The sequence below is a fragment of the Camelina sativa genome, chromosome 12 (genome assembly GCF_030686135.1).
Source record: "Camelina sativa cultivar CO46 ecotype springtype chromosome 12, ASM3068613v1".
In the NCBI taxonomy this organism is placed as follows: domain Eukaryota; kingdom Viridiplantae; phylum Streptophyta; class Magnoliopsida; order Brassicales; family Brassicaceae; genus Camelina; species Camelina sativa.
The window spans coordinates 28,399,290-28,417,223 of record NC_141891.1 but is presented as its reverse complement, the minus strand read 5'-3'; the positions used below and the strand labels follow the sequence as shown (position 1 = coordinate 28,417,223).

General features: G+C 30.6%; 1 non-coding gene across 1 annotated transcript; it reads right to left on the bottom strand.

Annotated features, from left to right (window-relative positions):
- Window positions 1-16,294: 16,294 nt before the first annotated feature.
- Window positions 16,295-16,401, bottom strand: LOC147930994 (small nucleolar RNA R71). Its single transcript, XR_015576825.1, has one exon. It is a non-coding gene; the product is annotated as a small nucleolar RNA R71 (small nucleolar RNA).
- Between the last annotated feature and the right edge of the window lie 1,533 nt (window positions 16,402-17,934).

The window sequence follows — 17,934 nt, the reverse complement described above, 5'->3', positions numbered from 1 at the left end:
GATTGCCTCGCTCGAGCTTCGTGTTATCTTGTCTCTAATATTTATTTTGTAAACTATTTTCCTTCAACTTGGGCAACCAACATTGAACATTGAGATTCTCTTTTAATTAATGTTTAGTTGACAAAAAAAAATTATAAAAGATAAAAATATTATGGAAATTTATATGGAGGGACAGGTTATAAACATTAATGTTTTATTGCATTTTTCTTTCATAATTTCGACATTATCAATTTATACAAGTTTTATTGCATTTATCATTTTGACAAAGAACTTAACATAAAGTGCCATTGACAAATCTACATGCCCACTAACCACCTAATTAGGAATATTAGCAAGATAGTTTGTAACATGTAAGCTTCCTCTGTTACATGGTTCTTTTCGATTTTTTTTTAATCGTAGTTAAAACCTCCCTTTGTTTTTTATTTTGATTCTACATTTCATCAATAAAAAAATGCTACAAATGTATTCACGGTGAACTTGCTATTGTTTTTTAATAAAGAGAATTTGTTAAAAATGCCCCTTTTGATATACCCCTTTTCAAAAATACCCTCTTTTCTGGCCATTTTTATTTATGCCCTCTTTTAATTTTTAATGACCATTTTACCCTTAGATGAAAATTATTTTATTCAATAAAAAGAAAAACAAAATTTTCCCGCCAAAAAATTTCCGACATATTTTCCCGCCAAAAATTTTTCAAAAAAATTTTCCCGCCAAAAATTTTTTTGTCAAAATACTTTTGATAAAAAATTTCGAAAAAAAAAATTTCCCGCCAAAATTTTTCCCGCCAAAAAAAATTTACAAGGTTTTTAAAAGGTTTTATAAGGTTTCTACCTTATAAAAGCCTTATAAACACCTTGTAAAGGCTTTTACAAGATTTTTTAAAGAGTTTTAAAAGGTTTTTTAAACAACTTGTAAACGCTTTTACAAGATTTTTAAAAGGTTTTTAAAAGGTTTTAAAAGGTTTTTAAAAGGTTTTCAAATGGTTTTTAAAAGGATTTTTAAAAGGTTTTTAAACATCTTCTAAACCCTTTTACAATGTTTTTAAAAACCTTGTAAACGTTTTTATAAAAATTTTAAAAGGTTTTTAAACACCTTTTAAATGCTTTTAAAAAGTTTTTAAAAGCGTTTACAAGGTGTTTAAAAACCTTTTAAAGCATTTACAAGCTTTTTAAAAGCATTTACAAGGTTTTTAAAAGCATTTACAATGTGTTTAAAAACCTTTTAAAAACCTTGTAAACGCTTTTAAAAGTTTTTTAAAAGCATTTACAAGGTTTTTAAAAGGTATAGATTTCAATATTTTTGGCGGGAAAATTTTTCGATTTTGGCGGGAAAATTTTTTTTTTGGCGGGAAAAAATAACTTTTTCGGGAAAATTTTTCGATTTTGGCGGGAAAAAAAATTTTGGCGGGAAAATTTTTTGGCGGGAAAATATTTTCGACTTTGATGACTGTACATTCTTGCTGTCACTCAAAAAGGGTAATTTGGTCATTTTGTATATAAAGAGGGGTAGTTTTAAAAATGGTCAACATGAAGATGTATTTTTAAAAAGAGATATGGAAAAAGGGGCATTTTTGAGAATGCCCCTTTAATAAATAGGGTTTGAAAGTAGATTTACGCTGTAATTGCGTTTATATATAATCTTTTCATTAGATCAAAACTTTTTGTGTTGTAATTTTAAATTGTATACAAAAAATAGAAAAAAAAATTTTAACAACTTTTTTTTAATTTAATTAGGTAATTAAAAAATTCGAATATTAGGCAAACTTCTTTCTTATTAATAAATTATTAACTCTTTTTTTTTAACTCAGAAGCAATTAAAATTAATCAAAGAATCATATATATAAAAGTAGAGTTTCAGTCTCTCCTTATTGGTCCACTTGGCAATGCAATTTTAACAAAAAAAATTATATTAAAACACAAATTTAAAACAATTAATTTTCACATTTAACTCATATAATATAAAACTGAAATCTTTATAGCTTCTCCCTATAAATTATGCATTAACTTTATTTCTCCACTAAGTTGTATTAATCAATTGTATTAAAACAAAACAATAAATTAGAATTATAACTCTCATTTTTCTAAATGTAATTTTTCATCATTTCTCTTCCTATAAATACTCATTATCATATTCTCTTAGTCTATCACTCTTTCATTCTCTCATCTTCTTCCACTACTCTCAAATCTCTTTTTTGTTTTGTTTTGTTTTGTTTTGTATTTTTTTTGTTATTGTTGTTGTATGGGTTATAAAAAATCAAATCAAATATCATTGTAAAAGCTTAGTTTTAGAGTTTGTATGATATGTATATCTTATATATTTATTTTAATCTTTTAAAATGTTTATCTCCATTTTCTATTTTATATTAACATCTTATAAGTCATTATTTTCATACTTCAATATTCACCACACAATAAGATCATAAAGTTGAAATGATCCATATGTAATTATCTATTATGTCTCTGGTTATCTCACACATTCATGTATCATTTTAAATAATTTATAAAGATCAATATAATATTTAAAGATCAATATAATTATCCATTTATCCATTTATAAAGACTATTTTGTTTTGTGATCCAATTGTTAAATCTGCAGATATCAATATAATATATATTTTTTTTTTATGATATGAGGTTTTTGAAAACAAAAAGAACATAATTAAACAATTGGTTTTTTTGTGTCTTTAATCAAAATTAAAAATGATCCAAAAAACAAAACATATTCAACTAGAACTTAAATATAAAAATAAAATATAATTTTAAAAATATCATTTCACTAAATTCTCTAAAGATGAAACCATTAGTATGAAATTTAGCACTATAAATTAAATTGATGAGTAAAAACCAAAAAAAAATATAAGTTATCCTTGGGATTTTAAAAATTATTGAGATTGAAGAATTCATATAATTTTATAAGAAAACTAATTTAGTTTGTCACTTAAAAAGTAATATTTTTATTTTGAATTATTATGTGTAAGTGTTGAGTTTATATCAACAAACAACCAAATCATGTGAATTTTGATTCAGCCACTTGGTATTCCTTTTATTTTAGGTTATAAAAAATTAAAATATTTATTTATAATTAAAGACATGTAACTCCATTTAACTCAAATGTAACTCCTATCCAATAATTGTACATTAATTCATTCCTCCTACTAACTTATTATCTTTCAAGAGAAATTATTTTTGGTTAAATTTTAATATTTTTTATTTATTTTGGGTTGCTAAACTTATATTCATATTTTGGTTGGCTAAATTAATATATTTCTCATGTAAAATTATTGTTTATAATATATTTCTCATTTCAAAGTTTAAAGCAATATCATATATATAAAAGTAGAGTTTTAGTCTCTCCTTATTGGTCCACTTGGCAATGCAATTTTAACAAAAAAAATTTATATTAAAACACAAATTTAAAAACACTTAATTTTCACATTTAACTCATATAATATAAAACTAAAATCTTTATAGCTTCTCCCTATAAATTATGCATTAACTTTATTTCTCCACTAAATTGAATTAATCAATTGTATTAAAACAAAACAATAAATTAGAATTGTAACTCTCATTTTTCTAAATATAATTTTTCATCATTTCTCTTCCTATAAATACTCATTATCTTATTCTCTTAGTCTATCACTCTTTCATTCTCTCATCTTCTTCCACTACTCTTAAATCTCTTTTTTGTTTTGTTTTGTTTTTGTCATTGTTATTGTATGGGTTATAAAAAATCAAATCAAATATCATTGTAAAAGCTTAGTTTTAGAGTTTGTATGATATGTATATCATATATATTTATTTTAATCTTTTAAAATGTTTATCTCCATTTTCTATTTTATATTAACATCTTATAAGTCATTATTTTCATACTTCCTTACAATACTTACCACACAATAAGATCATAAAGTTGAAATGATCCATATGTAATTATCTATTATGTCTTTGGTTATCTCACATATTCATGTATCATTTTTAATAATTTATAGAGTTTCAGTTTCTCCTTATTGGTCCACTTGGCAATGCAATTTTAACAAAAAAAATTTATATTAAAACACAAATTTAAAAACAATTAATTTCACATTTAACTCACATAATATAAAACTGAAATCTTTATAGCTTCTCCCTATAAAGTAAAATACTTAGGTTCACCCCTAGGGGTGAACTTCTCCATTCACCCCCTCTTCTCTCAGCCAATCAGAATCTTCCATCTAATATTTTATTTAAAAATAAATCAAAACTAAATTTAAAAGCAAACTAAATAAGGAAACAAATTCTGCATACTTTTAATTAAGGAAAGATAAATATTGGCTTGGTTTAGATTTTTAAAATTAGAATAAAATTATTTATTGGTTTGGGTTTACAAATGAAGTGGTTAGAGTTTAGATTTTACAATTCAAACGTAATTATATGTCGGTTTGGATTTACAAATGAGCTGGTTAGGGTTTAGATTTTACAATTATAACGAAATTATATGTCGGTTTGGGTTCACAAATGAGATGGTTAGGGTTTAGATTTTACAAGTAGAACAAAATTATATGTCGGTTTGGGTTCACAAATGAGATGTTAGGGTTTAGATTTCACAATTCAAACGAACTTATATGTCGGTTTGGGTTCACAAATTAGATGGTTAGGGTTTAGATTTTACAAGTAGAACAAAATTATATGTCGGTTTGGGTTCACAAATGAGATGTTAGGGTTTAGATTTCACAATTCAAACGAAATTATATGTCGGTTTGGGTTCACAAATGAGATGGTTAGAGTTTAGATTTTACAAGTAGAACGAAATTATATATCGGTTTGGGTTCACAAATGAGATGGTTAGGGTTTAGATTTTATATATGTCGGTTTGGGTTTATTAAAGAGCGGTTTAAGATTTTTAATTTTATAATAATATATACAGATTTTATTTTCTTATTTTATAAGGGGGTGAGTGGAGAGGTTCACCCCTAGGGGTGAACCCAAGTATTGTTCCCCTATAAATTATGCATTAACTTTATTTCTCCACTAAGTTGAATTAATCAATTGTATTAAAACAAAACAATAAATTAGAATTGTAACTCTCATTTTTCTAAATGTAATTTTTCATCATTTCTCTTCCTATAAATACTCATTATCTTATTCTCTTAGTCTATCACTCTTTCATTCTCTCATCTTCTTCCACTACTCTCAAATCTCTTTTTTGTTTTGTTTTGTTTTTTTTTTGTTATTGTTGTTGTATGGGTTATAAAAAATCAAATCAAATATCATTGTAAAAGCTTAGTTTTAGAGTTTGTATGATATGTATATCTTATATATTTATTTTAATCTTTAAAAATGTTTATCACCATTTTCTATTTTATATTAACACTTATAAGTCATTATTTTCATACTTCCTTACAATATTCACCACACAATAAGATCATAAAGTTGAAATGATCCATATGTAATTATTTATTATGTCTCTGGTTATCTCACATATTCATGTATCATTTTTAATAATTTATAAAGATCAATATAATATTTAAAGATCAATATAATTATCCATTTATAAAGACTATTTTGTTTTGTGATCCAATTGATAAATCTGCAGAGATCAATATAATATATATATTGAGGTTTTTGAAAACAAAAAGAACATAATTAAACAATTAGTTTTTTGTGTCTTTAATCAAAATAAAAAATGATCCAAAAAACAAATCATATTCAACTGGAACTTAAATATAAAAATAAAATATAATTTTAAAAATATCATTTCACTAAATTCTCTAAAGATGAAACCATTAGTATGAAATCTAGCACTATAAAATTAAATTGATGAATAAAAACCAAAAAATATATAAGTTATCCTTGGGATTTTTAAAATTATTGAGATTGAAGAATTTATATAACTTTATAAAAAAACTAATTTAGTTTGTCACTTAAAAAGTAATATTTTTATTTTGAATTATTATGTGTAAGTGTTGAGTTTATATCAACAAACAACCAAATCATGTGAATTTTGATTCAGCCACTTGGTATTACTTTTATTTTAGGTTATAAAAAATTAAAATATTTATTTATAATTAAAGACATGTAACTCCATTTAACTCAAATGTAACTCCTATCCAATAATTGTACATTAATTCATTCCTCCTACTAACTTATTATCTTTCAAGAGAAATTATTTTTGGTTAAATTTTAATATTTTTTAATTATTTTGGTTGGCTAAACTTATATTCATATTTTGGTTGGCTAAATTAATATATTTCTCACGTAAAATTATTGTTTATAATATATTTCTCATTTCAAAGTTTAAAGCAATATATCATATATATAAAAGTAAGGTTTTGGTCTCTCCTTATTGGTTGATTTTTATTTAATGTTTTCTATTTTTTTTTTTTGCTTTCTAATTGCTTTAAACAATATTTAAGACCCAATAAACCCAAAACATTTAACTCACACATTAAAATAAAATTATAACTGAAAATAAAATAAATTATGCATTAATCACATTAAAGGCATAAGAGGTCAAAAATAACTTCTATCCAATAATTCCACACATTCCTCCCACAAATAATATATATATATATATGTTCAATATTATATTTAAATATCAAAGAATTTTTTAGTTAGCTAAACTTATAGTCACATATATACAATATATATACATAAGAATCTATATTACTTATTAACACCATAATTCGACCCATTATTTGCTTAACTCAAAATTGGTTTCAAAGCCAACTAAAAAAACATAAACGATCTTATTGATATTAGACCAAAACATGGACATACAAACATAATCACTTACACGGAAAATAATTACTTTTAAAAAATAACTTATTATTGCAACATCAACGTATGAAGGGTTTACATAAGCAGTTAATCAGAAATCTAAAATACAATAAATGTATTGGGAACAATATCAGTCAATGATAAGATTGGATCTTCAAAAGCAAGAAACAACATCCTCATAATTCATAAAAAATAAACGCAACAATTGTACACATCTAAACGAAATGATATAAACATATAGTGTATTAATACAAGTGACTGCGAAGCCCATTTATGCCTAATTAAAACGAAATAATACAAAAGAGAAAAAGAAATAGACCAAAAAACAAGAAAGTGTCAACTACACCACAACCCACGCGTTGCGTGGGGAAGCACCTAGTGAAAGTAATAGAAGAGCCAAATCATATACATAAAAGTCTGCTCTCTCCTTATTGGTTGTTTAAAATTAAATTGGTCTGAAAATTAATTGTCTTTCTTAATTGTCATTGACACCCTTTATTACAAAAACGTTACTCTCGAACATACTCCTTTTCCAAAACGTTACTATTAAATGGGAGGTCTTGAAGAGATATATAGATCTCGAAGATACTCTCTACCGTTATTATAACATTTACTACTGAATAATAACATGACATCAAGAATTTTAGGGTCAACAATAATAAAGATACAAAATTAACACATTTACTTCTCAATTTTCAATAAAAAAAATAAAAATGTATAAAAACCAAATAAAAACACTCACATGTAGTCAAGTATAAGTTAAATGAGAAACGGTTTAAGAACTACCCAAAAATGACAAGATCTTTATTTCACCTACTCAGTATAAATATACTCCATCCTAATTCATCTCAACACCACCACATTGTATTTATCCAAATAAAAAATGACACCTCCAGCCACACCTCCAAACTTACGCCGCCCTAGAAAGCATCAAACCTTGCCGTGTTGTAGAGTTTACAATTAAATATTGCATTTTACATCTACGGAGTCAAACAAAGATTACTCAAGTTTTGATACGATTGTCCTTCTTCGGTTTGTGTTCAGAGTCAAAACTACCACACAATTGCTTCATTGCTTACGATTTACGAAGGAAAGGGATCAACCACGTTTTAGAAAGCTATATATTTACCATACACCATATGAGGTTCTATATCCCATCCGAAAAAACTATGGTATGAAATCCTAATTCTAACGCTGTTTAATCCATTATTAAGTCATCCTATGAAGTCACCCTGCAGATCGAAGATTCCAATACAAATGCCTCCACAAGATTAGATGTGGAAGTAGTGATGACTGACTTAGATAGGACACAAACACAAGCATCCCCTGATGAAGCTGACAAATGCATAATATGTCTAAGAGGATGTATAATATGTCTAAGAGGAGAAAGGAATATCAGTATTCTATCTTGCAATCACAAGTTCCATTTCCATTGCATAACTCTATCGTTAAACTATAATCTATGTTGTCCTATTTGTAGGAATGAAAACATGCTTATTTAATATATTAAAAAAAAAAAATCCTTCAAATTATATACTTCTAACAGTGTGAGTGTACTAATTTTTAAAAAAATATTTAGATTGAAGTTCATATAATTATATAAGAAAATTAATTTAGTTCACTTCAAAAGTAATATTTTCAATTTGAAATATTATGTGTGAATGTTGAGTTTATATCAACAAGACAACCAAATCAAGTGAAAGTTTAAATTTTGAATATGCCAGTTGGTATTTCTTTTCTTTTCAATCAAAACAAATACAAATATTGGTTTATAATTAACTCACTTTTAAAGCTTTGGAGATTCCACAAGCTTTGGAGACACCAAAAAACACAATTTAATTCTGCAGAGGTTCTATTTGATCTTGGAAGAAAAGCATTCTGAGCATGGTATATAACATCGCCACTATGATTCCGCAAAATCCATGCTCCACCACAGGAAAACAACTCATTCACCCATGAAGAATGGAGATTACATTTTAAACAACCTGGTGCCGGTTTAGTCCTACATTGTATTGTGAACGTCCTTCTATGAACTTCAGCAGCTGCAACTTCCTCCATCAAATGTTGTTGTTTAATCCACTCCGCAGAATCCTCTAGAGCTGCAGCAATTAGTACATGATGATCGTGATCCCTCTGAGAAAAACAACATCATTCTTTGCTTTCCAGATCCCCCACATGATCCAAGGTATCACATTCCACAATTGTTCTGGTAACCCGACCATTCCCAATAAATTGAAGAGGTGATCCAAATTTTCTGAAACTTGAGAAACCATGAACTCGAAGCGGGATAGAGGTTGCATATCAAACATTAGCTGCCAAGGTACACTCAAACAACACATGAGTGATAGTTTCCTCCATGGTTTTACATATTTGGCAGAGAGGGTTAACTTGCAGTCCGTGTCTCCGCATACATTCCCCAATAGCTAAGGCTCTGGATAGAGCCCTCCATAGGAACATGCGGATTTTAGGTTCCATATGAACATACCAAACTCTCTCTTTAATCCTATTGAGATCAACAATATCCTCAGAGATCAGATCAGCATGCTCAGACTCACGATCCAAAAACCAAGTCCAACTTTTAGTCGAATACTGACCATTGCTATTGAAAGGCCAAATATATAGAGCTTTTTATATTGATATTATCATAACTGATAAATTATCATAATTATGATATTATTATTTATAGAGCTTTTATTGTATTGATCATGTTTTCAAAGAGCTTAACACAAAGGGCCATCAACAAATGTTACAAATCTACATGCCTTCTAGCCACGTAATTCATACTAATGACCAGATAGTTCGAAACTAACTTGGTAAGCTTCATCCGTTACTAGGAGTCTCCAAAATTTGTTTTTTCCCCCCAAAGATGATTCAAGTCTCGAAATCATGGTTCTTTTATGTTCTTCTTTAAAAATAAGTAGTTAAAAAACTCACTTTTATTTTTGTCTTAGATTCTTTTGATTTTACATTTCAATGATTACAACAAAAAAAAAACGAAAAAATTTGTGCTACAAATGTATTCACGGTGCACTTGCTATTTTTTGGTTTAAAAGTAGACCTCTCAATTCCCGAAAACAAGGGTTTGCTACACTCCTAGAAGGAGATCGGAATCAATAGGTTCCTTTTTCTGATCATAAATTGACAAAAGCTTCACTTTCAAAGCGCTGGCCATCTTCTCTCTCTCTCTCTCTCTCTCTCTCTCTCTCTCTCTCTCTCTCTCTCTCTCTCTCTCTCTCTCTCTCTCTCATATATCCCATTGTATTAGCCAATCAAATAACTTTCACGTCGAAAGGTTTTGGAATCAGTGGAAAACAAACAAGACCCACAACAACGCAATCATCCTCAGATCTGTTTTTATCATAAATTAAAAATCAAAGGACAAAAGCTTTTACTATTCTGAATAATTGGTTTTCACTATACAAGATTTATATCTCATCAGTTATTACCAGTATTCCTTTTAACTCATGACTAAGAAACAATCTCGGATTCAAGTACGATGTAAAAAAAACATATGTAACTTATGCCTCATGTCTAGGCTAGCAAATTCTTTACCAAACTCATTTCACATTTTCATTTTTCTAATTAATTTTTTATTATTATTTCGAAACCTTTTTTAACAAAAAATCAGAACTGGGATCAGTAGTATAACAAATTTGGGCATTGAGATGATGAATCGTATACATTGAAGTTAAAGACATATCTTTTATTTTTAACAAACATATCTATGAAACTGATTAGGAAAACAAAGCACTTACGAGAAACGGAAACAGGATGTTGATTTGATGTGAAAAAGCAAAAAAAAAAAAAAAAGGAATCGACAGAGGAAGACACGGCCAACTCCAAGTTAAATTACTGACAATTCCTTCTCTTCAGGACATGCACATGTGCATGCCATACAATGTGTATGTTATGTTAATATGTAATGCATGTTTTTGTATTGTATTGTATTGTATGTATCTACAGTAAAACTGCCGTAAAAAATGTAAATATTAATATTATATATATACGTAGAGACAGCTTTATATATGACCACACAGATACATGAGGTATAGAAACATAATTTGGATGATGTGTAAGTACTGTCACATGTGAGTAAAATAACATAGAGATACAAACTTATACTAATTATATATGTAAATGAACGTACGCAAATATAATTATAAAATTAAGCCACGATGTATTCATGCCCATCCATATATACACAACAAATATAACGTATGAGGTGGAGTGGTTACAGTGACATCAGATATAACCTTTTCCAATGAAATGCAAAAGGTCATGTACACCATTTACAGAACTGGAAACTCACAGAAGCTTCGTTCCTCATTTCATTTATAGACCTTTTTTCTTTCTTTCTTTTGTGATAATTTTCATATACATATTTATAGACCTTTCAAAGGATATCAATATTACAACATAATAAGAATTTTGAGAAAATAAAAACTAGGAGGAACGAGGAGCTGCACGAATCTAATAATGTTTGAGAACAAAATTCATATATCGTAATAATAATAACAATAATATGTAGCAGAGGAACTAGTAATAATCGTTTATTTAATTTTGACTAAACATAGTCTAATTGCCATCCATATAACAGTGATGTTAATAATTAATTTCTTCTGTATGTACGTCAATGATTATGTGTATAGTATCTAAAGATCGAGTTGTTGTATGTCTTGAATTTAGGAATAAAATGGAAATTGTAATCATACCTTCATCAATTTATGTTAAATTAACAACTTTGGAAGAATCTGATGGCACAGTTGAATCAAATGGAGAAAACCCTGAATTGTCATGTTTTCCCACAGCTTTCTTGAGCTTTTTCTTTGTTTCCAAAATGCTAATTAGAGATTTTATTTAGCTATATTGAGTAAACAAAAGGAAATGAAAAAAAAAGTTCAAGAAAGCTGTGGAAAAATATGACCAGGATCTTCATCTTCACGAATTGAGCTTAAGAGATTGTGGGGGAGAGAGGGTGAGAGAGAGAGAGATATTAGTTGAGCAAGTGGCATATATACAAACTTCAGAGGACCACTCTAATAATATATCATACAAAGTGAGTGATATGTGAACAAGCTTAGTAGCGAGGGACTGAAAGATAAGAGTAGACGTATTTGTTTCTTTATGCTTTTTTTTCTTTTTGCTACACAATGCTTAATTATAGTAATAAAAAGTTCCATTTATTCCAATACCAATTTCGTTTTAATGTTTTTAGTGTAAAGTGTAAACAACTCCTACGCTAGTGTAAAAATGTAATTCGGGACAAAATTGTCATTTACACATACAGTAGTCAAATTACTTATTGTTAGATCATGTACAACGAGGGTGCTTGTTGGAGTTGGGTTTCGCTGACTCTAGTCCCGTAGCCGGCCCGTCAAATAATGGGTTTGATGGGTTTTAGGGCCGGATTTTTGATGAGTCCAAAATCTTTTCGGGTGATTAGAAAAAAGCGGCGAAGTCAAGCGGTTGAAAGAATCACGGAAGATCGAGGCTGAAAGAGGAGAGATCGATGGAATAAATCTCGGGATTCAGACATGAGATTGAGCACTTAAATATTGCGAAAGAGATGTAGAAGCACAAGAGAACATCTTCGAGAGAAATTACTTGTAACACGAAAACACGAAAAGAGTTCATCAGTATAAATCCAGTTCGTCGTTTCTTTGCTGTTCTTACCGATTTATACCGAAAGCCTGCCCATATCTTAATTAGTTTATTAACATACAAAATTGTTGGTTTCTCGTATCAACAATTTGACACTGCCTGTGGGGACTTAGGTCTTTCTATTCTTACGTCAAAGAGATCGAGACGAAATGGATCCATCCGCAACCAACACAACCATGCCAAAAGTCACTCGCGAACACGCCAGCATAACCTCACACGTCGGTCGCAACTCGACCGGTGACATCGCACCACCAATTTTTAGAAATTAAAAACTATTTTACACTGAATAAACTACAAATAAATAATTCTTTGGCATAATATAAACACTAAAACATGCAAAGACAAAGACATCATCCAAGAACTCAACTAAAATTAACAAACATTGTAATTAAATTTTGGATGTAGCATGTGCAGTACTAAAGTCGTGATTAGTAAAATATTAGTTGTGTTGTAGATTGTTTAAGAACATTTTTCATTATAAAGACAATAAAAAATTATGTGTAATATTCTAAAATTTTCGTATGATATAAAAGTGAAAAAAAATTTCAGTTTTTTTTAGTTTATTAATTATCTAAATAAAGGTAAAATAGAAATTCTTATGACTTAAAATTTATAATAGGTGCTAATATGTATACATTATTTATATTATTTGGTAAAAAAATGTATTAGATATGAGCAAGAAAAAACATTTGAATATTGTACAATATGAAAAATATATATACATATTATATATATATATATTATTTTTTACTTATAATATATCTATTTGTATGTGTGAAAGAATTAATTTAATTTAAGTGTAAATTGTAAAAGAAAAATGGAAGAGAGGAGAGAGGAGAGAGATATTTGAGTTTATTTATGCACCAACCAATCTAGAGCTTATTTATTTATTTATTTATTTATTTTTGGTGTCAACAAATTTAATTGATTACCTTAAAACAGCCAATGCGAAGGTACATCGTTTACAAATAAATTCAAAGCGGTTCGGCCCGTACTTTACATGCCAAATTATCCGCTTTAGTATTAGTCTGACGAGAAACTAAAATTAAAAAAAAAAATCAAAAAAGCTTCTCTTATTATTCTGGATCTCTTCTAGGTATGTTGAAAAGTGGGCCACTTGGCTAGAAAAGACACCATCTTCACCAAATTTGAGCAGTCAGTTACAAACACCGCATCTCTCTTGTTTGCTTCCATCATACACTTCATCTCCCACACTAGTGCTTCCACCTCTGCGTTTAAAGCCGATAAACTACGACAGAGATTTGCAGCCCCCATGGTTGGCGTGGGGTCTTCACAACAAGAACAATACCACCCTATACATGCAAAAGTATCATTTTCCTTCCAAGAGCCGTCAATGAAACACCTGTATCCAAAAAAGGCGTGGAATGGTCGGGACCTACATGGGGTTGGTGAGACTCACGTAGGAGTGCCAACTAGGCTGTAGTCCAAGCCTTTTCCTCACTCTCTGCAAGTTGTAGAACATCTCGTGGATATGTGTCCAGGGCCTCAAAAAACTTGTCATTCCGAGCCTTCCATATATACCATATCAACCAAGGAAACATTGTAACATTAACAACCTTTGGCGTTCGCTATAAAAGATAGTCCATATTCGCATAAAGTGATTCCGAAGGGAAAACTCCCAGAGCCGTTGGAACCTGAGATAGTGCCCATGTTTGAAGAGCGGGTGGGCATTGATAACTCTCTAATTTACATGTTTTAAACACCCTTTTTCTTCTATGTTATGCATTATATATACCCTAACCTTAGCATTTTTAGGTCCTTAACCTTACGAATTTACATTTAGGCCATTTAGGGTGCTGCATTATTTCATTTGTGCATTTTGGATGAAAATATGTACTTTGGAGCCCAAAATGGGGAAGAATGAGGTAAAACCCAAACATGTACCCGAAGGAGTGATCGTGCGAGAAGAACAGTCCGAACCTCAACCCGATCAAAGAGGATCCGGGCGCAGGAAGAACAAATCGAAGCCCTACCCGAGGATCTACCCGACTTGAACCTCGTGCACAACCTCGAGCAGACCTTCGGGCAGAACTAAGCAGCTAGGTCAAAGGGGTTTCCATATATAAACCCTCTTTCTTTTTCTCGCCCTAGCACGCCGCAGACAATCAAGAACCAGAGAGCGAGAGCTTCTGAGAGAGAGAGAGAGCGATTTACATATTTTCTTGCTTTGTTTTTTATTGCTTTTGCTACTCTTTTCAGTTTTGATTCTGTACTCTATCACTTTTATCTTATTTTCAACTCAATGCAACTTTCATTTGATTGTGTTTTTATGATTTTCACCATGAGATCTGAGTAGTGAATCAAGGTTTCTAAGGATGGGATAGGCGAGTATGTGTTCTTGATCGGTTAGGATGTCTTAGCTTGAATGTTTATTTTATAAAAATTCATTTCTAGATTGGTATTCTTAATGCTATTTTCAGACTGAGAGTTTAAGATTAGATCTAGCGTGTTTTGCCATCAAGAGATGTTGTTGAGATACTTGAATCAACCAATGCTAGAGATTTACTCACTTAGCCTAAGAGATTAGATGTGTAAGGAGTTTATTGACAATAATGAATCGGATTTTAATGTCTGCTTAGTCATGTTTCTCCAACGAGAGTTGGGTAGAGGAGTGACTAAGGTTGATTGTTTCTATCACGAGAGTGTTTTAGCAAGGTTTAGAGATTCATTTTCTAGAGAATATTTGCTTGAGGCATGTAAGATATCCCAAATTGATCAAGAGCACTTATGAGTCGATTACCCCATCCTTAGGAGCTTTCGCATCTTGATTGTTTAGCTTTTTACATATAACTCGACCCATTACCCGAAGTGGTACTCAATCACCAGCCTCGTGTATACCTTCGAGTTGTTCATCTTTGTGTTCTTTATTTCTTTTGTCATCCGATTACCCGCAAGATCCGGTACTCGAATCCTTGCATCGAGTGCTTAGGTCGTGTGGTTCTTGTTTTATTACTTTTTTTTTTCTAGGTTGTTAGATAAAACCCTCATTATTGCTTGGCTTGACTTGCTTTGTTCTGATTATATCTTATCTGCTAGCATACCAACCATTTGGATTGATAACCCTTTGTACTACAACTTCATAGGGAATTGATACCCTGGGTGAAAATCCTGTTATCAATTTGGCGCCGTTGCCATTTGGTTGAATTTTGTTTGTTACATTTAAGATTTCAGCACTTGCTAGATCAAGTTCTTTTTTTATCCAAAGATTCGGTCCTGACTGGTTTACTTTCGTGTTTGGTTGTTTTGCATTTCAGGTACAACCCGAGTACCCATCCGATCGTCACTCGATCACCTAGATCGAGTTGGCCTTCGTGTACCCACTCCGTAACTGATTGTGCATGAAAATATGATCCAAGGGTAGCCAACACTTGAGTCCATTCATCGAAAACATTGACAGACCAAGGTTACTCCGTCAACAACAAGTACAACAACCGCAACCAACCACAATTGAGGAGGTCATGAATAATCAACATGGTCCACAAGATCCTCAAGAGAGGACCAACATAGGAGCAGGAGATGCTCCATCTACTCATACTCAAAGACATTACATTGTGCCACCAGCTGTTCGAAACAACAATTTTGAGATCAAGAGTAGTCTCATCCAAATGATTCAGAGCAACAAGTTTCATGGACTGCCAATGGAGGACCCATTGGATCACATGGATGAATTTGATAGGCTCTGTAGCCTCATAAAGATCAATGGAGCTAGTGAAGATGGATTCAAGCTCTGGCTCTTCCCATTTTCTTTGGGTGACAAAGCACACGTTTAGGAGAAATCACTTCCCAATGAGTTTATCACCACATGGGAAGCATGCAAAAAGGCGTTCCTTGCCAAATTCTTCTCCAAATCCTGAACTGCAAGACTGCGGAATGACATCTCCAGCTTTGTTCAGAAAAGCAATGAGACATTCAGTGAAGCCTGGGAACGTTTCAAGGGATACACCAGCAGATGCCCGCATCATTGATTCAGAAATGCTTCATTGCTAAGTACATTTTACCGCGGTGTAGTCCCTAAGATTCAGATGTTGCTGGCAGTAATGGAAATTTTCTCAACAAAGATGTTGATGAAGGTTGGGACCTAGTGGAGAACTTAGCCCAATCTGATGGGCACTACAATGGGGAAAATGGCCATTTCATACCCGTACACATCCCGAAAGTGCGAATTGCTGCCTGTACAAACAAGGAGTGCCAATTTAGACATGTACCCTAATACATTGCAAATTTCATACATGTACTCACAAAATTGAGCCAATAACAAAGTCCACATTAACGGATTTAAGTCAACTATTAGAGATGCTGACTCAGAATCCACGTGTGTATTAACGTGCCATTGAAAACACAAAACGACGTCGTTTTGTAATATTTTTTTTTGCAAAAAAATGTCAAATATCCACACTCTGGGGGTTTGAACCCGCGATCTCATACATATTTAGCGTAAAACTTAACCAGTTGATCCCACAACAATACTCAATAGTATGTTACAAATTTATCCTCATAAACCTAATGTGGCATCCATCAAAATCAAAAAAAAATTGTGAGAAATTCACACTCCCGTGGGTCGAACCCGCGTACTCAAATATAATTAGTGTAGGACGTAACTAGTTGATCCCATAACAATACTCAATTATATGATACAAGTTTATCTTTATAAACCTTAAATAGATCTAAGTCCCAATTAAATGAAATATTTATATTTATATTTATAAGGTAAATATAACTGAGAATATAAAGATAAATTTGTATAACTGATAAATTATAAATTAATCACAGTTCATTGTTGCTAGATCAATCTTTCGAAAAAAAATGAAAAATCTTTGTTTAAAACCTTGTGTCTTTTGAAAGCTTCTTCCACTTGTGTGAAACTTGCTTGCACATTGTATCATCTCTATATTATTGGACTTAACCTGAACTTAAATTATCTTGTTTATGGAACTTGAATGTTTGGTCATGGTAACTCTAAATCTCGGGTTAACACTCTATTTTTGCCAATCTTTTCGCTTAACCCGAAATTATTTTCCCCTACCCTTGAACCCAAACCTTTTCTTTCAAACCTTGTTGTGAATTGTTGAGTGAGGCCTTTTCATGTTTTGATGGTGATATAGGTTGTGAAACCTTGAGAGTATTGAAAACGACAAAGAACTTGCTCTTGTTTTAGCTAAGTTTAGAACCATTTGAACTAGCTAATAGAATCGGTTTTGAAAGATAGGTGGTTAGCATGTTTATTTGGGGTTGGGTTGAGGATCGAAAGAGAAATTAAAGAAGAGAGACCCTAAGATTCAGTTTAATTAGCTCTAAATCTCTAAGTAAAAAAAAGAGAGAGAAAGGTCTTGCTATAGTCTCCTAGAGAAAAAAAGAGAGAAAAAAAAAATTTAGGAGTATAACAAAGAAAGAAATTTTTTTGTAGAGAGCTAGATGTTTAAAGTTAAAACCGTAGGGATTGTAAAAAAGGGGAGTTAAAATCAAGGTTGTGGGCAATTTTACTCTAGGGTGTTTGATAAAA